Raw genomic sequence first — 22,578 nt, 5'->3', positions numbered from 1 at the left:
CCATCTGTGCAAACACCACAAACCTTTTCCCAAGATATGTTATGCTCATTCAGAAATGAACCAACTTTGTCAAATACATCACGTGCAGTAGTAGTTGTTTCAAGAGGTTTGCAAAACAGAAACTCGTCTTTAAAGTCGCCATCATTAATATACCTCACCAGTAAACCAGTAACTGGGAACAGTTTGCAACGTCTGTAGATTCATCAAGCTGAATACTAAATATTGGAAGTGGAGCAGATTTAATTTCTTGGATTACCTGATCAAGAATATCAGCAGACATGTCATCTATTCTTTTGCAGACAGTGTCATTGGACAAGGAAACTGCATTCAATTTTGTCACAAATTCTTCTCCAATCATAACTCAAACAAGGTCTTTGGCCGCTGGCAACAGTAACTCCTCTGCAATAGTGTGAGGCTTCATGGCTCTGGCGATTCTGAGTGCCACCAAATATGACCCTTCAAGGGCTGCTATATTTTGCTTCTGGTACTTGCCACCAGTGTCAAGTCTGCCTTTCTTCAGTGCATCAGCTTTGGATCTGAAATAGTTTATGTCCTTGCCAGCATAGCTTGGATGCCTGGTCTCAAAATGCCGTTTAAGTTTGTTAGGCTTCATTGATTCTGTTGACAAAACTTCAGAGCAAAGTACACACTGCAGTTTCTCGATTCCCGCTGTACAAATAGACGTGAAGCCATATTGTAGGAAATCCTCACTATATTTCCTTCTCCTGATGTTCTTCGGATCCATTGTCTTGAATGGTTTGCTAGTGAAAATATGTAACAATAGCTTCAATAATACAAAACATGACACATGGCATAGTTCAGTCAAAACAGTTCATTAAAGTTTCCTATGATTTACCATTCTCTGTGTTGTTCTATTTTCAAACCCAGTGTTTCTCAACCTTGACAATTTTATGGCATGTGGACTTCAACTCCCAGAACTTCACAGCCAGCAATCACCAACTGCATGGGAGGAGTCTTACCCCTTTAGTGGAAAATCAACTCAACTATCCTGGGAAAGAAACCGGGCTCATGCAATTCAGATTTTTAGCCAGAGATCTGAGACCATGAGAAAACACAAGTCCATATTTAGGTGGCCACATAACTAAGTATTCATCATGATTTGGGAGCCCAAGATGCACCACCCAATCTCAGGGAGTGTAGGCAGAATCTGCCCAATATATAGACAGATATATGTACTTGAATTGAAAAAATGTTGAGTTTTTAGACTGGAACTTTGAAGTGCTTAAATTAATTAGGTAATTTTTGTGTATAATAATATTATCTGGTAAGGTATGATAATTATTTGGATGTGATTTGAAGTTTGTGTAATGAATTGAAATGAAGTAAGGTTTAACATTGTTTCTTTTTTTAACTAAGTTAGTTTTTATTGGAAGAAGATATAAATGAGACTGGTGATTAAAAGAGGGATGAGAGAGATTAAGAACTTGAACATATCTGGAAGAGATAATTGAAGTGATAATCTGTTGAAGTAAAACAATATTTGATTATGGAAATTGTAAATTGATAAAAGTCTTAAAACAGGTTTAGTAGTAACAGAAACTTAAACTAGAAATGGAATACCGTATTTTCTGGCGTATAAGATGACCCCCAACTTTTGAGAAGATTTTCAGGGTTTAGGATTCTAAACCCTGAAAATCTTCTCAAAAGTTGGGGGTCGTCTTATACGCCGGAAAATACGGTATTTCCTAGTTTGATGTTACCCAGTTTGGTAACGAAACATCTGCAAGAAAACACAGAGATCACCAAACCACAAACCAGAAGTCATAGGCAGCACATTGCAAAAGTTACCAATTCTGTATCAAAGATCTGTATCTCCAGATCACCAGTTGATAGCATCAGTTGAGGCAAATTCTAATCCACACATCAAGAGGGCATCCAGGTGAAGAAGATTCATTCAGGAGGAAAGGAAAGCAGACTGACACCATTTGACTGCACAATCAGCTCAGCTAGTTGACTGGCTCCCTCCCAACCCCTTACTGATCTCAGACACTGATTCTGGGCCAAACACAAGGCAAGCAAAATGCCATCAACATACTGATGCCACCTCCTTCCAAAGTCCAAGCTGAATTCTTTGAGCATTTGTTTGTACTTGGAAAAAAGCAGAGTACAGGAATATTTTTTAAGTGGATCTGAGTCAGTGGGAGACAATGGAAGGTTGCAGGACCAATTCTGGGTATCTGCAGCTCTGCATCTGGTGGACATGGCCACCCCCAAATGACACAGGTTGTAATTAGAAAAAAAAACCCATTTCTCTGGTAGTTTCTAGGAAACCTACAAAGGTGACTGGAATTACTTTTAAAATAGTCAAAAGAGTCTCACCTTAAGCCAAGATTTACTGATGAAAAAGTTGCCAAGTCTAAACCATGCACCACAAGCTTCTTTTGGAAGAGAACAAAGTCAACAAAAAGAAAGCCCTTTAAAACAAGCCTTCAGATCAGAAAGGATTTTATTACTATGTTTAAAAAATAAAAATCCATTAGTAATACTATATCAGCAGAGACATCACCCTGCCAACAAAAGTGCGTATAGTCCAGGCCATGGTTTTCCCAGTTGCAATGTATGGCTGTGAAAGTTGGACCATAAGAAAGGCTGAGCGCCAAAGAATTGAGGCCTTTGAACTATGGTGCTGGAGAAGACTCCTGCGAGTCCCTTGGACTGCAAGGCGTTCAAACCGGTCAGTCCTAGAAGAGATCAACCCCGACTGCTCTTTAGAAGGCCAGATCCTGAAGTTGAAACTCAAATACTTTGGCCACCTAATGAGAAGGAAGGACTCACTGGAGAAGGGCCTAATGCTGGGAAAGATTGAGGGCAATAGAAGAAGGGGATGACAGAGAATGAGATGGCTGGATGGAGTCACTGAAGCAGTAGGTGTGAACTTAAATGGACTCCAGAAGATGGTAGAGGACAGGAAGACCTGGAGAAATGCTGTTCATGCGGTCGCGATGGGTCGGACATGACTTCGCAATTAACAACAACAACAATACTATATCACTGTCGTTTGCAAACCAGGCACCTGATGAATTCTGGCAGGACCAATCAACTGTGTGTAAACATCTTGAAGGCTTCGGGATGTTGAAAGGGGTGATTTAAAAACCACACCAAGCCTCTGTATCAAGGGCCAGTTTTCCCACGAGGCAAACACTTCTTACCACCAACCTAGAAGAAGCCCACCAGTAGCAATTTCTAAAATGCCCCCTCCACGTTCACCGCCGTGGGTCCCATCGCCGCAGCAGATGCACAGCTGCCCTTCCTCTTCCTCGATGCAACCTTTCGCCCGCCCCAGTGACTCCCTCCCCTTTCCGGGGTCCAGGCATACCCTCCGGAGCCCCGGCATTTACCGACTGCAGGAAGCGCAGGGTGCCCACGTAATCATGCTCGGTTGAGGACACGGAGACAAAGACGCAGCTGGCAGTCCGTATCCTTTGCCGGTTCCAAAGGGAGAGCACTGGTGCCAGGGGCCACTGCCCCCGCCGCTGCTGCCATCGACGGCTCAGATACCGACTGCACTTCCATGGCTCCTGCCTGCTTCAGCTTCCAGAAGATCATCCCGACCCCGCTTTCCTCACTCCGTGGCCGGCTTTAGGCGCCCTCCATCCCCGAGGCGCACACCAAACACACCACAAGCAGGAGCGCTGTGCTGGGACATGGCCAGCGCGGCGCTCCTGTAGGTCGAGCTCCAGAGACTCAATCCTTGTGGTGCGTTTGGCGTGCGCCTCGGGGATGGAGGGCGCCTAAAGCCGAGCGGGGAGCAGAGCGTGCGCCAGCAGGAGCGCCGTGCTGGGACATGGCGAGGAGGCAGCGTCGGTGGCTATGAGGAGCAGAGCACAAACAGCGCTGAATGGAGAGAAGCGAGTGGTGAGTGGAGCGCGCGAAGGGACTTGACCAGGGCAGCAGGTGGAGGGGAGGGTCGGCTCCGGAGGCGGAGGTGGCGCTCAGAAGTGAGGGAGGGGGCGGTGGTGAGACGAGCCCAAAACAGTAGTCTGGAGAGCGCAGCAGGCGGCGAGGGGAGAGGCCAGAACAAAGAGAGAAGCGGCTGGGAAGCCGGAGAAGCAGGGAAGATGCGGGGATTTCTACGATAGGATGCAAAAAAAAACAAACCTTGTCTTGGCACGTTGGCGTGCCTTTGCCCTTCCGACCTTAGGAGAAGTGGGCTTGCAAACCTGTTTGCGGTCGGTTTCTCAGTTTGGGAGATTGCGTGCATGTAGAATGCCATGCAGTAGAAAAACGCTAAGCGTTTTGTCCGCTTTATTGGATAAGAGGGGGAAGCCATTCTCTTGCAGGATGTTTCTTGCACGATTGGTTGCTGTATTTTGCTGCACGGAACTCTTGTTCCGCAAAGGCTTGCATGGAGAAGCAGTGGCTGCTTCCTTTGCATCCAGCCAGGTTAAAAAATCTGGAAGTCTCACCATTTTTCTGCAAGCAACAGACAAAATCCTTCTCACCTGGAACCTACAAATTCGGGACATGTTTAGCACAATGGGAAATAGTGAGAAATTGATGCACAAAAGTAATTTGGGGCTCATGTTGCTTTGCGATCCTTGACGCTTAGAGAGATAAGTAAGCAAGGATTTTTGATTCATTTGTTTAACTTTAACAAAACGAACTACAAACTTAAACTCCACTGAAATAATTAGAGAGTACCCGTATACGCTGGAAAATACGGTACATATATTCCTCTGCCAAGCAGAGGCAGCTCAGCGGCAGGCCAGAGAGGAAACTTACTGTTTTTAGTTGTTTTCTCTCTTGCTTTCCGCTGCTTGCTCTCTCTCGCTTGTCCTCTGTATTGCTTTCCTCCACGTGCTCCGAAACCGAAACTTCCTAACTTTAAATAGAAAAAAGCTGCGCATGCGCAAAGAGGAGGGAGGCAGGAACGGCACTTTCTATATAGCCAAATAAGAGGAAGTAGAACAGTTAGAAAAGGGAAAAAAATGGCGGACAGTGTGGTTTGGCGACCCCCGTGAAATGGTCGATCAACCCCAAATGGGGTCGCGACCCATAGGTTGAGAACCGCTGCTCTAGATGACCTTCAACCAATAGGATCTATGATGCCACATGGAAGCATTTCTGTACGTGGTGTACCAATCAGAACATTGATCCGTTGATGGTCACCATCCCTGTCATATTAGAATACTTTTTGGAGGGCCTGAACAAGGGCCTATCTCATAATACCATTTGCAGACAGGTTGCGGCCTTATCTACTGTACTCACATGTGACAATCAGGTCCAGTTATCACAACACCCAGCAGTTACTGCCTTCCTTAAGGGGGTGGTTAACACTAGACCACCTGCGGTTTATTGATATCCTTCATGGGACTTACCAAAGGTGTTGCAAGCCCTCACAAAGTCACCGTTCGAGCCCATCAGGTCTTGCTCACTTTACTTTCTTTCTCTGAAGGTTGCCTTTTTGGTAGCCACCACATCGGCAAGACATATTTCAGAGCTGGCCTCGCTCTCGGTCAGAAGTGACCTGTGTAGGTTTTTGGATGGCAGAGTGGTCCTTAGACTGGATCCTTCTTTCATTCCGAAGGTCAATACCTGGTTCCATAGATCCCAAGATTTGGTTCTTCCAGACTTTTGTCCCAACCCATCACATCGTCTGGAGAGGCTGTGGCATACAGTAGACATGCGCAGGGCCTTTGCACTATTATGTTAAGCGAACTTCGACTTTTCGCAGGACTGAGGCCCTGTTTGTGTCCTTCCAACCTTCTTCCATGGGACAGAAGGTATCATCTTCAACCATTGGAAGATGGATCAGGGCATGTATCGCTCACGCCTATAAAGCTCAGTCTCTCCCAGTGCCTACCAACATCACCACTCATTCAACACGTAGCGTGGCCACATCAGCGGCCTCGTCTACCCAGGCTTCTGTTGAGGAGATCTGTAGGGCAGCCACCTGGTCTTCCCCCTGTTCATTTATAAGGCATTACAAACTTGACACGTTTGCTGCGGCAGATGCCTCATTTGGCAGAAGGGTCTTGCAGCAGGTAGTTTCTTCATGAGGAACACATGCCTAGACTTTCCCTCCCGGTAGGGACATGGGTAGCTTTGGTATGTCACACCGGTGGATGCTACATTCATCTAAATGCCTTTTCTCAGAATGATGATATAGCATCCACATCCACCCTTAGCTGGCAGTCTAGGCAGAGGTGTTACAGGAGGAGCTGTTGTGTCAGACTTCGTCATGGATACTTCGCTTTGTCAAAAACTGGGAAAGGCACCGCCCAGGGGAGGCGTGGTTAAAGTTCTGTCTTAGTCTCAACTGAGCAGGAAGGCTGAAATTACCCACCAGTGGATGCTACATCATCATGCTGAGAAAAGGCGTTCAGGTAAGACAACACCCATTTACAGTTTACTTTATTGTGGGAAACCAGGCCAGTTTATTTTAGTGCAATGGACAAATCAGAGCTTTGAGTATTGTGTGATTCCTTGATTTTTAGGTGGAAAGCTTTACATTCAAGCTGTTGCATCTCTATTTAGAAGGATTCTTGTCAGCAGATCTACTATTAAGACTTGGCTACTTTCATTTAGGATTGCAGATGCTATAGTAGTCTAAATAGAATGAGAATTCAACTTAGGTTCATAAATTACCCCATGGCATACTATTGGTGATGCTGAATTTTTTCTGATTACAGTCTTCATGATAGAACTGTTCCTTCTCCAGCACAGGAGATGGAGAATCCACCAATGGGTTAGCTCTTGGTCTAATGAGCTCCCTTCCTGCTCATTAGACCAAGTCAGCCAAATTTGCTATGCCCGTCCTGGGCTAGGACACACCCAGTCTTGACTTGGTCTCCAGCTCAAACAGACGTGGCAATCTTGGCTCCCAGCAGGCAGGTAATATTAAACTTACCTTGTTGGATTCTCCCTTGATCCAGGATCACTTCAGCAGCACTGGGATCAGCGCTGCTCAAGGTGACTATTGGAAGATAGGCTTCTCCAGGGATTCTAGGAAGAGCGGAGGCTTTCTTCTTCCTTTTGTTGAGCCCCTCACCTCATGTAGTGCTAGGATCAGTGCTACAGCTTGGGCCCTCCCCCTCCTTCCCACTCTCCCACGAGGCCACAAGGCCGCATTGGGCCTCACTTTTAAATCGCAGCCAGGGCTACTACTTGGGATCGCAGAGACCTCAGACAGCTCCCTTTCCCCTCCAGAACTCATCGCGCTGCCATTTGGGATCGCGGAGGCCTAAGAAGGCTCCCTTTTCCCTTCAGAATCTCACAGCCTTGCTGCCGGGGATCACGGAGGCTCCAGAAGGTCTTTCCTTCTCTTTTTAATTTCTCTGCATTGTTGTTGGCATCGCAGAGACCCCAGACGATTCCCTTCTCTTCGATCTCTCTCTCTTTTCTTGCCGGATTGTGCGGCTGCCATTTTGGCAGCCACTAGAGGATTGTGCAGGTCTCAATAGGCCCTCCAATTGGCTCTGCTTCAGGGACTAGCCTCCCGTTTTCGCTGCAGGTGCTTGCCTGCTGATCCCAGCCTCCTCCCTTTTCTCATCCGACGGTGCAGGCTCCACTGTCGTCGGACGGGTGTGGCCACCATTGTAATGGGCTGCTATTACCAATGGGCCCAGAAAAAGGCCCATTCCACCTTCATAAGGGGCGGAGGGGTCACAGGGCGGCCTCATCCTTGGGGGGGGTCCAGGGTAATCATCCCCCCCTCCAGATAAATTAATTCTAAAATTAAATTTAAATTAAATCTAAAATTAAACAAATTTCAGATAAAATTAATTAGACGCTCCAGTGCGGATGGCATAGGTGCCTCATCACATACCTAACACACCTTGTGGACTTCGCGTGGGCAGGCTCTCACCACACTGGGGTCTCTGCCACCTAGGCAAACCCATCTGCTGCGCAAACCCACTATAGACTTCACACCCTTGACATCATCACCACCAGCGCCATACAAGCAAGCTGGCTGTCATCACACCATGATTTTGCCGTGGCTGTAGATGCAACTGGACCATTAATGGGTCAGATGGCCAGGGGAGCAGGGTGAACCAAGCCTGTCATTGCCTGCACTAATCTAGACCACCAATTGATCCACTGCCAGAGTTCCCTCTCAGCACTACCTGAGATAGCTCACCTCAGGATGGTATCCCGAGCCACGGATACCGTTTCCCCATCCACTAGCCATAAAAGGCATAAATCTTCCAAGTAGGCAGGATCAAAGCCAAGGTATGACCATTTCTGGAAGGAAGCCTTCCAAATTGACAGAAAAACAGGATAACAGGAGGCATCAGGCTTTGGAGAAGGAATTTTCCAAAGCGCAGAGGCAGGCCAAGGCAGAGGAGGAGTGGATAGAGGCTTTGGCCTTTGACCTCCCTCTGGGGCCCTCAACCTCTGCTCAAGGGGTCTGGTTCCCAGAAGGAATTCCCACACACACCCCTCCTTCTGGGGTGGATCAAGATCCAACCATCCACCAACTTCCCTTGGCACCAGGGGCCACACATTTGGGCCCAGAGGCCACCTTTACCCCAACAGCTGCTGGGCTCAGAGCGACTGAACCCAAGGGTGCCCCTTCTGATGTTCGCCTTCAGGATCTGATCTCTCAGGCCGTGGACCGGGCGCTTGCCGCCAGGTCTTACCACATGCCTAGAAACGAGTCAGGGGGATCTATCCCTCCACCTTACGTTCTCCAGTCTTCCCTCTCCATCCCGATCCTCTTATAGCAGGGCCTCATCTCCTGCAGAATACAACCAACTGGACATACCAGGAGGACTACCACGCAGAACCTCCATCATTTGGAGGTCTCTTTAACCTGGCCTTTTTCTTGCCCCTGCTTCGCAAGGCTAGCACTACTGCCAACATAGGTCCTGATCAGGTTCCTCAGTCAGACCCTGCGCCCAGCTCAGATCTGAACCCGGTCTTCTTTGAGCCTGTTGTGACTCAACACCATGTCCCTTGTCCATCTCTCTTCTTGAACATGGTTCGGAAGCAATGGGCCGCACCTGGCACCTTTTTTTCTCTGGGAGGAACGGACAGGAAACTGTTCAGTGCAGCACCAGATTTGGCTGACACACTGGAGGTGCCAAAGGTGGATGAACCCTTAGCCCCTCTCTTGTCCTCGCCTACAGTATCGGGGGATATGGCTGAGGCATTGAAGACTGAGGACAGGAGATGGGAATTGACCTTCCGCCGAACTCACCAGGTGATGGCGTGGGCGATAAGGGTAGCTACCTGCGCATCTTTCTTTTCTAGGACTTCCCTCCTCTGGCTACATCAACTACAGGCCAGGCTCCCTCCGGAGGAGGTACGCACTTAGCAAGAACTGAAAAAGCTAGTTGCTAGTTGCATATCTGATGCAACACTGCATGCGGCCCGGTTTTCCGCCAGGACCATGGCCTCCAATATCACAGCTCAACAATTACTGTGGCTCAAGAATTGGCAAGCTGACCCCAAATCACCCAGAACCCCAGTGGCTGCAGTTAGCCACCTGGCACTTGAACACTGGATTCTGACCTGGGAATCATATTCTACAGGTGTAATTTCTATGATTCAGGCCACCCGATGGCCGGCGATAAATCTCATCTACGACTCCACATGGAGGAATTTTTGCCTTTGGTGTGAGAGGCGGCAACTAGATCTATTGGAACTGACAATTCCACAGATATTGGAGTACTTACTCAAAGGTCTTGATAGGGGCTTAGCACCCAATACCATTCGCAGAAGGTCATGACCCTATTAACCTTACTTACCTGTGACAATGCTGCCCCTTTTGGCCCAATACCCCAGGATACGTTCCTTCTTCAAGGGTGCTGCCAACACGAAACCGCCCGTGGTTCACAGGTATCCTTCTTGGGACTTGTCGCGGGTCCTACAGGCCCTTACCAAAGCACGTTTGAGCCTATTAGAACTGTGCTCTGTGGTCTGTATCGCTCAAGGTTGTCTTCCTGGTCGCTATCATGTCAGCCAGGCGGATCTCTGAGCTTGCAGCATTGTCAATTAGGGATGATCTCTGTACCTTTCACCAGAACTGGGTGGTCCTTCGCTTGGACCCTACTTTCATTCCCAAGGTTAACACCCTTTTCCATAGAAACCAGGAGGTCATTTTGCTGGATTTTTGTCCTAATCTGTTTCATGATCTGGAATGACAGTGACACACACTGGATGTCCGCAGGAGCTTACACTGTTATATCAAGCGAATGGCGTCTTTCCACAAATCTGAAGCCCTCTTCGTTTCCTTTAATCACTCCACTATGGGGCAGAGGATGTCTGCCTCAACAATCGGCAGATGGATCAGGGCCTGCATTGCAAGGCGTACCAGGTGCATTCTCTGCCAGTCCCAAGTCATGTCACAGTACTGCGACACCCGCGGCATGGGCTGCGCAGGCATCCATAGAGAAGGTCTGCAGGGCTGCGACATGGTCTTCGCTTTCTCCTTTCATATGACATTACAAACTGGACAGGTTCACCTCCGCGGATGCCTCCTTCGGATGGCGGGTCCTCTAGCAAGTTGTATCTAGAGACAAGGCTCCGGCCCTCACAGCTTCTCCCCCATTGGGACAGTAGGGCTTTGGTATGTCCCATTGATGGATTCTCCATCTCCTGCGCTGGAGAAGGGGCATTGTCTTACCTGAACGCCTTTTCTCAGCATGGAATTGGAGAATCCACTCCCACCCCTTGAGGTCCGTTTGGGCCAGTGTTAGGGATCTGGGAGCCAACACGTCAAACTATAGTCAGTGGCTTTCGCCCTCATCAAGACTGGGTGTGTCCTAGCCCAGGACAGGCGTGGCAAGTTTGGCTGACTTGGTCTAATGAGCAGGAAGACAGAGCTAACCCATTGGTGGATTCTCATCTCCGTGCTGAGAAAAGGCGTTCAGGTAAGACAACGCCCTTCTGAGGTTACTTGACAACCTGGATGTTCCTGGATTCATCAGAATAGTATCTAAAGACTTGGTCCCTGAATTGTTTTAGTGCAAGCACTGGTCTGGTTTTTATTTGAATAGGAACAAGATCATTTGAATGAAAAAACGAAGTATGCTGTTAGCTTCAGAGCTACAGTCTGCCTCTTGCTGCTGGAATTGTGTCTCTTTGTTTTTAATTTGAAACTTCTCTAGCAATAAATTTGGAAATTTTCCCTTCTTTCTCTTGTATTGCTAAAACTCAGTGTCTGTGCTTTATTTTATTTTGCTGCAGTCTTTCCAAAATATAGGTATTTCCATTCTCCTACCTTCAGTCTTTACAAAACTTGAAAATATGATTTTGTTATTTTTGTGCCTTTTTTTGTTAACTATGTTGTTAGTAGTTACTGGCGTGCACCTTCCTATTAGTTGCAGAAAAATACTGAAAACACTCATATACCAGCTATTTTGGAAATTCAAATTATTTATCATACATACCATACATTGTTCATATTCTCCTTCCCAGGTTTTTGGAAATTCAGAACTGATTAAAAGAAAAAGTGTTAGTACAAGTTATTTCTGTAAAACCTATATAACATTAAAATGACTGCTCATAAACAAGAAAAATCTGGCTTCTAAAAACAGAAATGATGCTTCCCCAGAACTTAACCCTACCAGTTGCATTTTTTTTAACTGTGTTATCTTCAGTCAACATTGAACTTGCTGAAATTTTGCAGGAAAATTATTTTTGTGTTATGAAGACTCCAAAGTTGAGACCATTTATTTCAGGAAAGAACAAGATATGAATTAATTGGGGAAGGGCTTCTAGAGCCAGCACTGGGGATTAGGCTGAATAGTTTTATAGCAAGATTCTCTCTTCAGTCTTACTTTTCCCTCCTGCTCTGAAATCTCTCTGCAAGAAACAGAACAGAGCTGACAACCCACAACAATGGTTCCCTTTCTTCTCTGTTCCTGGTGTTTTGATGGTTTTATGTTACACTCCCCCTCCTGCTGTTGTGCTTTCATGTCATGGAGGGTACAGTCACTGGTCACTGTGGTTTGTATGTTTTGAACACTGAAATGAAGTCATTCTTCACAGAGGTAGGCAAGCCCCAGACACCTTGTGGGATGGCGGGGAATGGGGAACAAACTTTTGGAATGGCAGGTATCTTGATTATAGCCTAACCTAACCTAATCTGGCTGCTGGTACTCCACAACATTTGGTTTTGGGAATTTCACACCATAGCCTGAACTAGAAATATTGTCTCTGCAGTGTACAATTGGAGAAAGGCATTTTATATCCTATGCTTGTTAATCAGCCATCACATCTGTTTCCTACTGAAAGCCTATTTGGACGAGACAGAGAATGAATGAGAGCTTTTTATAGTTCAGTAATCTCGGATGCAATACACTGTTCCCTTGCTGATTGTCCGTTAATTTCTCCCTCCCTTGCTCCTTGTGACTTTTATTTTAGCTTCCATAAAATAAGCCAACCTCAGGTTAGAATCCCACTAAAATCATCCGTATTACCTTGCCCAAATTCTTTCTTGGGACTTGGTAATATATCCTATGTCTTTAGGCCAACCCTTCCTGTTATACTTTCTGTCTGAAAGTGTGCTTATTTGCTACTTCATGGAAAAGGCATTTATAATAAATTATGAGTTATGCCTCATTTTAATCTGCTTAACGTAGAAAAGATTCAGTTTTAAAAAAGATTACATCAACATAGAACAACACTAAAAATCCATCTGATTGACTCTTCAGTCTTGTTTTTCATCTTTTTCTTAAATGTGTGCTTCTTCTTTCCAAATCTCTTCCTGGGCAACATTAGTTATACAGATTAGAGCAGTGGTTCTCAATCTTTTTATAGCCGTGACCCTAGTCATAAGTTGAGGACTACCGGCCCAGGAGCGCCGCACATGCCTGGTGCTGCCCCCTGTGCCGGCTGAGGCATAGCCGGCAAGGGGCGGTGGCAGGCAGGCCCGGGCGCTCCCAGGCAGCCGCAGGAGGCAGGGTGACCACCGGCTGGGCCACCAGCTGGCCCAGCCCAAGGCAGGTAAGGCACCCGCCGGGCCCCATGTGTGCCAGCAACCCTCCCTGCACCTGCCGCTGCCCCGCTAGGCTTACCTTGGCCGCCGTCCGTTCGGGGTGGCGGCAGGCAGGCCCAGGCACTCCTGGACGGCCGCGGCAGCGGTGGTGCAGGGCGACCACCGGCTGGGCCACCAGCTGGCCCAGCCCAAGGCAGGTAAGGCACCTGCTGGGCCCCACGCACGCCAGCAACCCTCCCTGCACCCACCGGCCTCCCACCTCCCACTCCCGGCCCTCTTTTACTTACTTTTTAGTTGCTCAGCAGGGAGGGAAGCTCTGCAGACTGTTCCCCTTGCAGCACCATTTGCAGACTGGGGTTTTTGGCGGGCTCAGCAGGGTAGAGACAGCCGTGGACAATTCCTATTGGCTTTTGAAAGCCAATAGAATTAGACTCTGTTCAAGAGAGTATATTCTATTGGCTTTTGAAAGCCAATAGAATAAGAGGGAGTAGCAGAGCTAAGGAAAATGGGAAAAATGGCAGAAAAAAAGGTGGATCGCGTTGTTTGGCGACCCCCGTGAAATGGTCATTTGACCCTAAATGGGGTCATGACCCACAGGTTGAGAACCGCTGGATTCGAGGTTCCCTTTGTTTTTGTTGTTGTTGTTAGTTGTGAAGTCGTGTCCGACCCATTGTGACCCCATGGATAGCGTTCCTCCAGGCCTTAGAGGTTCCCTACCATAATTTAAATAAACATTTGCATGATAGGCAAATTAGCTATATTGACTGCTAGAAAACATTCAAAGGCCAAATTAGAACAATGTTTTTATTAGAGTTATTCAAGGTAAGAAAAATAGTGTGGAAGCCTTCAAATTCTTTAATGATCTTGGGCAAGAATATTTAAAACATATTAGAAGAAGCATGAAGATTCTGGTTTCTGGAATTCATATGACTGGAAAAAAGAAGAAAGACTAGAATGCAGGAGTCCTTTCTTAACTACGTCCTCCATAGAGGAGGTCCAGAAGGAATTGTTTTGTTGTTGTTGTTGTTTCATAGTATAGAACATAGAATCATACAGCTGGAAAGGACCTTGGAGATCTTCTAGTCCAGTGATGGTGAACCTTTTAGAGACCGAGTGCCCAAATTGCAACCCAAAATCCACTTTGCAAGATCTTTTTTTCTCCACAAGAAGTTGAAATTGACTGATTGAACCTTTTTTTTTTTTTTGCACACAGCGGTGGAGGCCTAAAGCGAAAAGGTTTTATAAAACCCAGCTGAAGGCCTAGGACTGGGGCAATGGCAGGCATGCCCACAGAAAGGGCTCTGAGTGCCGCCTCTAGCACTCGTGCCATAGGTTCTCCACCACTGTTCTAGTCCAACCTCTTGCTTAAAGCAGAGCTTTATACCATCCCAATCAAATTGTTGTTCAGTCTATCTTTGAAAACCTCCAGTGATGGAGTGCCCACAACTCTGAGAGGTATGCTATTTTATTGATTAATTGTTATGTCAGGAAATCTTTCCTTAGTTCCAAATTGGATTTCTCTTTAACAAACTTCCACCCATTACTTTTTGTCCTGTCTTCCGGTGCTTTGGAAAATAAGCCGATCCCTCTTCTCTGTGACAGACTCTCAAGTACTGGAAGACAGTTATCCTATCATCCCTAGTCTTCTCTTAGATGGACTCGACATACTTAGGTCCTTCCACTGTTCTTCATACAGTTTAGCTTCCAGACCATGTATCATCTATCATCCTTGTTGCTCTTCTCTGCATACTTTCCTCTCAATGTCTTTTTTGTACTTATGGCCTGAAGATGTGATCAGAAGTGATGACCACTAGCCTTCAGATGGATTTGACCAATTTTTTATCTCTGTGTTTGAACCCGTGTTCTTCTTTCCTCTGCCATATGCAGAACCCGAGTCCCCAAGCCCCTTTTCATAATTGCTTTCCAACATTCTTTGCGGTTGGGAAGAAGGAAAAAGAAATTAATGTTCATATGACCAAATCTACATTTAGTTACATCTCAGTATGGCAGATAGAAGGCAACTCTTCCTGAAGTTTGTGGTTGATTCTGTGGCTTACAACTTTTATTAATAAATGGAGATTAAATAAATGAATGAACTAATTTATATAGATTCAAAAATAAAGGTAAACTGTTATTTCTCCCTGTAGCCTTTGAGAGTATCCTAGGTGAAATATGAAACCACCTTGCACCTGATATGCCTCTTTTGATTAACTGCTGCCTTTACAGTATCCCATCTGACAGCTAATTAAATGAAAACACTATGGCTTAAACTGTGTCCCTGTGTGAAATCCTCCATACCCTTTGCCACAGGTTTCTTTTCCTTTGTCTGTTTTGCAGAGGGAAAATAATTCATTTAAAAATTCTTGGGAAGTGAGAGAGGAGTGTTTGTGATTCCTTGTTATGTACAAGTCTGGCCCTTTGGCTTGGTTTTCCCTTTTTTTTTTAAAAAAAAATGTCCCATGCATGTTCATTTAACTCTTCTCATTTCTATAATAGCTACAGTTACTCCTCTTCAGTACCGTTTATACTATATTGAGCAGAAGACTTAAACTACACTCTGTGTGTGTGGCTGCCATGGGGAGGGGCTTGACTTGATAGACTGGTCAATGATAAACCAAAAGGGGAGGGGAGGGAGGGAGGCTTCTGGGCAACAAAAGAGGTTCTGTTGACACCCCAATAGGGACTCTAGGGGCTCTTCAAATCTCTATGATTTTATGATTTCCTGAAGGTTGAGGTAAAACAATAGTTTTTCCCCCTTTTCTATTACTTTCCACCTACATCTAGAAATATTTTGTTTGTTGATTATAGGTTTTGTTGTCCTGCTCTGCCCCCCACTTAGGAACTATGCAGGAAATGTATAGTTTCCTTCATTTCAATGGTTCTTGTTCTGTAAGAGCTGATTAATTGAGCTCTATAAAACCACAACTGTGCTCCGGTGCACATACCAATGCATTTCCCCTTAACTTCTGCTTCTTCAAACTGGAACACAGCCCTAATTCAAAGATGCTGAATTCTATTTTTCATTATGAAGACTTCACACGCGCACACACACACACACACACACACACATTTTTGTTTAGCTTCATTGCTTTTGATAGTCCCTGCCTCCTATCAGCTCAGTTCCCATAATGCCAGCCCTGTGCCTTTTCATTATCACGTTAACAAACTTGAGTCGTGCCTAACGAGGATGCCTCATACATTATGCTAATGATCAAGAGACATGTTAATGATATTTTAGAAGCCTAATTAGTGGAATATATAACTATATGCAATTTGGTAATGGACTGTGACAACAAGTTGTTAGGAGGGGGCTTAACAAATCTGGTTGGATATGGCCTCAGATAAACATTGTTGAAAATGGATTAACAGAAACTGTTTGGACAGGGATGGTGGGAGAGAGAGATCTGTGGTGTGTGTACATGCATGCATTCTGAACACATTTGACTGTAACTAGAACATTTTATTTGTGTAGAATTCCCTTTCACATAAATGATAATATGCATTTTCCCTTTTCCACATCCATACCTAATAGTTTTAGGTATAATCCAGACTGCTATTATGGTATGCATGGGCCACAAGGAGGCTCCAGCCATTCTTGACACCTCCTACAGAGATTCCTGGTGATACCCAGATAGCCAGTTATTCAGGTTAGGTCTTAACTCTTAACTATTGGGATAGAAGGGAGCAAGACTTCAAGCCAATGTCAGCAGAGAAGCATGTTTGGGAATAGGAGAGTTGAATTAATTTTTTCACATCCTCATCTTGTGTCCTTTTTTGTGATTAATTCCTACATTTTGGACACCCACTCATATTTATAGGCGGGTCAAGGAACAGGATTTTCACATGATGCTAAGACTGAATTTCCTCCCCTTCAAGATGGGATACTTCTTTGATTGCTTTGATCTTTGATGAAGATCCATTTAGCTCCAATATATGATCTTTAAAAAATTTTAATAGCTACTGGAATAGTTTGTTTATGAATATTTTTATAACTGCAATTTCTACTAAGGTTTCCTACATCTGGATTATCTGACTAGAGCTACCATTTTTGCTATCGCTATTAACTGGTGAAAGCAGTGAAAGAAACCCTGAATTCAGGAAATCAAGAACATTAACATGTGCATTCAGGATTTAAGTGGGATTTTGAAATTTAAAAAATGGTATTACATTTATATACAATATTGATCAGTGTAGGTTTTAGCATTGCTAAAAGTTTTTAGGACTGCAAGTTTTCTAAGAAATATGTTTAGTTTCATTTGTTCTTTCCTTTTTTTCTTTGCAATCTGTATTTGTCTTCCTCTCTTTCCTCATACTTTATTTTTGCTATTATAAAACTGAGTGTTTGTGTTGAAACAAAGAATATTTTCCTGATGTTTGAAAAAAAAATAGGGTTTGGTTGCTGTAAATTATGTATGTGTTCAAACAGAAAAAATAACCAGTGCTGTAGATGTATTGCTTGCAACTGTGTTTTCTGACATCATGCCAGCATGACACTGAAGTGTCAAATATGTCCAATATGAATCAATATGAAGTGTCAAATATGTCCAATATGACATGGACTTCTCATATATATAATGTGAGGAAAACCTGAAGAAAAATATGCTGGAGCTGGTGCTTATCTGGTAAATTAACAAATTAAAGAATTTCTTGAAAAAGAGCCAACTGTGTTCTGAAAAGACATCAGAAGAATACCAGAAGTATCACAACTGGTGGCTATTGTTGTACCTTCTTGAAGTGACATTCCACAAAATCTGGACAGTACCTCACTTTAATATCAAAATATTTCCACATCCCTACCCCAGTATTAAACAAGTACAGTAAAGCAGAAGAACCTTTACACTGTGTAATTTTATTCCATGGATCAAAGATCAAAGCAGAGCATGATGACCATAAAAATAACTGGGTTTTCAATTTTACAATGCTTTCAGTAGTAAAGTATCAGATAAATTTAATATTAATTAAACCACTTAGATTTTAATCTTCTGCATCCATATTTGGCTGCCTATTGGAGAAAAAAATTAATTGGATATCTTAAATCTTGTGATTTAATATCTGTTTATAGCATTCTTATTCCAGATCTGTGAATGGGTATGGGAAATAGAAAATTTACTTAAATTTACTTAGTTGCTCAATGTAGTTTCTCAATACTTATAATTACCATAATATTTCTTTTGTATCTGTATATTATAGATCTTATCCAATTTCTAATGTCACTTTTAAATCTTGATTTGAAAATGCAGCTGTTTGAAAATAATAGACCCCCTACCTGCATGGTAGCAGCAATACATAACAGAACAAAACAAAAAAAGAAATAGAATTGCACAACAGAAATGTGGTTGATATAATTTAATACAGAATAGAATAGAATAGAATAGAATAGATAGAATAGAATAGAATAGAATAGAATAGAAGCTGGAAGGGACCTCAGAGGTCTTCTAGTCCAGCCCCCTGCTCAAGCAGGAGAACCTGTACTGTTGAGTCCTCAGCTTAATGGCGAATAAGCACAGAACATCTTGTAGTGTCAAGAAGCCTTTATTGTAGTCTCTTCTCCTCCGTTACAGCTCTGAGGCACGCAGGCCTCTCTGCTTCTCTTAAGAACGCTTCCCCGGGCCGAATGGCAACATTTGGCGCGCTCCGCACCTCGCGCATGCGCATGAAGCCGGCGTGAGCCAGTCTGGTCCCGGGCAGCTTGCAACTGCCCGGGACTGTTGCAACGTCCCGAGCCTGCCTTTGCAGGCTCAGGACACAACACCCCTTCCCCCCCGGCTAAGACTAATAAACTATATGAATAGTTACACGCAATCTCAACACAAGCATGGTGTGCCAACCCATGCTCCAAATGGTACCGGGCTATTGTTCTGGGCATTAATACCCAATGCCCGTATTTCCATTGTTCCCAACAGCAGACACCCTCTCACTGTTTCTGCTTTGCCAGCAGAGTTACAAAGTCCTCAAGGTACTTAGGAGATCTCTTGATTCTCTGTGACCTCCTTAGACCCTGAGAATCCCCAATTCCATTTTGCCCAGAGGATGACATGAAGTTGCCCCCTCTTTCAGACCCTGGTGGTCCCCATGGACCGTGCCCAGTTGCCTGGTCTGCTTGCTTGCCCACCAGGCTCGTCAGACCAGGACTTTGTTCTCCCAATAACCTGGTTGCCTGCCTAGTTGCAGGCTCTCTGGCCCCTCTAATAAACTGCCACTGTTAGGCAACTCTGTAGAGCCTTCCAGGCCCACACTGGACCTATCAAGGGGCTGCATTCCTTCGCTCCCCAGTCCCGTAACGGGACTGTCTGGGGTTTCAGTATTTCCCAAAAACTCAGTTTCCCTCCCCCATCTATGCTAGAGGTGTCAGAATTGGGATTTGCCCCTTTGACCACCTCCCTGTGTGAATGCCTCCTTCTGGAAACAGTAGCAGTACTGAGCCAACTAGACTGTTTGTGTGCCAGCCCTCTTGCAATGTTTGAGTTATTAGGATGCTCCCGGTTATTCTCCCTGACTGGAGTGCTGAATGGTATTTGTGAATGATGAGTATGCCCCCTGGGTGACTCCCTGGCTGGAGTAGGCACTGGTGCCTGTGTGCTTTCTAGTTCCCATGGATTCCTGCTTGGAACACTTGTGGAATCTTGGAATAGGCCGTCTGTGGCCTCTCTGTTTGGGCCCGGCTGCTGCCAACACCCATCCCTTTGCCCATAGTGGTCCCCCCCCCTGGAAAAGGCCCAGGAGTTTCTGAGGGTAAGTCCAGTCTTGTACACAGCTGGTCGATATGCCACCGAAGGACACGACCATCATCCAACAAGACCTCGTATGACAAAGGACCAGTAACCTTGCATACTACAGCAGGAACCCACAAGTGACCTGGCCCGTAATTACAGGTCCATATTGGGGCACCCACTTGCAGATACCTCGGTGCTCTGGGTTGTGTAGCCTTAGGAGGCAGTCTGTCTGGGTGCAACCGGTCAAGTTTAGTAGTCAGTTTGCGCCCCCAGCGAAGTTCAGCTGGGCTTTTTGCAGTAGAAGTTGAAGGTGTGGTGCGGTACGCAAGAAGAAAGTCTGCCAACCTGTGGTGCCAGTCTCCATGCAATAACAGACAACTTGAGCTGAAAATGTTCTTTTAATAATTTTTTTAAATCTGTTTAGGTAACAGATTCAAGAGGCCAGGGGCTGCTAGGTTTTCTGCAATTTCAAATGCATCTTGACCACAAACACACAGCAAGGTAGCGGCCTTTAAGCCATCTTCTCTTACTTGGTTTACTCTAAAATAAGTTTTCTACTCTGGCCACATAAGACTCCCATCTTTCTGGGTGCATGACATCAAATTCAGAGAGTCTCCCTATCTTCGCCATTTTCTCCTTTGTAAGGAAGGGGTCTATCAGCCAGCTTACCTCCAGCGATGCTGTACTGGCAGGCAGGTGCTGAATTTAACACCGTCTTCCTAGCTGCTCTCAGGACTCCTGGGTAAGCTTACAATTCTTCTTCATCAATTGTAAGGCATCCCACCTTCGTCGCCAGTGTTGAGTCCTCAGCTTAATGGTGAATAAGCACAGAACAAAGAAGCCTTTATTGTAGTCTCTTCTACTCCATTACAGCTCTGAGGCACGCAGACCTCTCTGCTTCTCTTAAGAACGCTTCCCCGGGCCGAATGGCAACATTTGGCGCGCTCCGCGCCTTGCGCATGTGTGCAAAGCCGGCGCCAGCCAATCTGGTCTGCCTGGGACCATTGCAACATCCCGAGCCTGCCTTTGCAGGCTCAGAACACAACATGTACCATCTCAGACAAGTGACTGTCTAGACTCTTCTTGAAAATTGCCAGTGATGGAGCGCCCACGATTTCTGGAGACAAGCTGTTCCACTGGTTAATTGTCCTCATTGTCAGGAAGTTTCTCCTTAATTCCAGGTTGCTTCTCTCTTTGATCAGTTTCCAACCATTGTTTCTTATCCTGCCCTCTGGTGGTTTGGTGAATAACATGACCCCCTCTTCTTTGTGGCAGCCCCTCAAATACTGGAATACTGCTATCATGTCTCCCCTATTTCTTCTTTTCTTTAGATTAGCCAAACCCAAGTCCTGCAGCAGGATCATCTTAGTTGCTCTTCTCTGAAGTTTTTCCAAGATTTCAACATCTTTTTTTGTAGTATGGTGACCAAAATTGATTGCACTACTCCAGGTGTGGTCTCACTAGGGTTTTATAAAGCAGTACTAATACTTTGCATGATCTTGATTCTATGCCTCTGTTTGTACAGCCCAGGATTGTATTAGCTCTTTTGGCTGCTGCTGCACATTGCTGGCTCATAGTCAAGTGATTGTCCACTGGGACTCCAAGGTCCCTCTCACAGTTACTGTTTTTAAGCCAGGTCTCGCCTAATCTGTACTTGTACCTTTGATTTTTGCTGCCTAAATGTAAGACTTTGCTTTTCTCCACATTGAAACTCATTTTGTTGGATAGAGCCCATTGTTCAAGTTTGTCAAGATCTTTTTGGATCCTGAGTTTGTCTTCTGGGGTGTTGGCTACTCCTGCCAGATTGGTTTCATCTGCAAATTTGATGAGTTACCCTTCAATTTTCTCATCTAAGTCATTGATGAAGATATTGAAGAATACTGGGCCTAAGATGGAATTTTGTGGTACCCCACTGCTTACTTCTCTCCATGTGGATGTAGTGCTGTTGAGGACTGCTCGTTGATTATGGTTTGCCAGCCATCTACAGATCCATCTGGTGGTGATGTTGTCTATTCCACCTTTTTTTTAGCTTACCAAGCAGTAGGTTGTGATCTACTTTATCAAATGCCTTACTGAAGTCTAAGTATACTATGTCCACAGCATTTTACTGGTCTACTAGTTTAGGCGCTAGTTTAGTCAACTAAACTACTAACTATTAGTTTAGTCAAAGTAAGAGAAGATTCACAAACATTTAAAGATGTGAAATTAATTCCTTTTAATAATTTATATTAAAGATGTGGATATCAGCTAGAATATTTTTACAAAACATTAGTATTGGGGGCAAGACTTCCGAGCGCTGCAGAACAGGGTGAGCTTCCATTAGTTGCCCCAGCTTATGCCCACCTAGCAGTTTGAAAGCATGCAAATGTGAGGTACCACTTTGATGGGAAGGTAGAGCATTCCATGCACCTTGGTTTATAGTCATGTTGGCCATATGACATGGAAATGTCTTCAGATAATGCTGGCTCCTTTGGCTAAGAAACAGAGGTTTGCACCAGCCCCTAGAGTCAGATACACCTCGATAGAGGAATTCTTTACCTTTACCTAGAAATAAACAGTTTTTTAAAAAACCTGGAAAAGTGCTTGTCAACATCTGGATTTTGGGAAGTCAGTATTCCATTTGTTGGTTCTGAAAGTGAATATGATCTGGAAGTCTTCCTCTTTCTTCACTACTTTTAAAACAAAATTAGACAACCACTGAACCAAGCAGAGTAGCTTCAGCTTCAAGTTGGACTGGTAAGCTTTTCCGTGATTTGCAAATTGCTGGGTGGTCAAAGAGAGTATTTCTGAAGTCAAAGTGATATTTCTCTAATCAATGCAAGAAATTAAGCAGAACTGTTGTTCCAAGTTAGAGGCAAGTTCCTGACTTTACTTCTCTGCTTCTGACAACTGAACGTAAAAGAGCAGAACATTGTGGTGGAGAGGCTGCTGGACTGGGGAGAGGGGGATTCAAATCCT

General features: G+C 44.9%; 1 protein-coding gene across 7 annotated transcripts in view; it reads left to right on the top strand.

Moving 5' to 3' along the window:
• The window catches only part of PBX1 (PBX homeobox 1), a 579,370-nt gene that overhangs the window by 69,090 nt on the left and 487,702 nt on the right, over nt 1-22,578 (top strand). The window lies entirely within an intron of this gene.

Source organism: Crotalus tigris, unplaced genomic scaffold (assembly GCF_016545835.1).
Source record: "Crotalus tigris isolate CLP2741 ecotype Arizona unplaced genomic scaffold, ASM1654583v1 scf7180000024291.2576520, whole genome shotgun sequence".
Lineage (NCBI taxonomy): Eukaryota > Metazoa > Chordata > Lepidosauria > Squamata > Viperidae > Crotalus > Crotalus tigris.
This window is presented reverse-complemented; position numbering and strand designations above follow the sequence as displayed.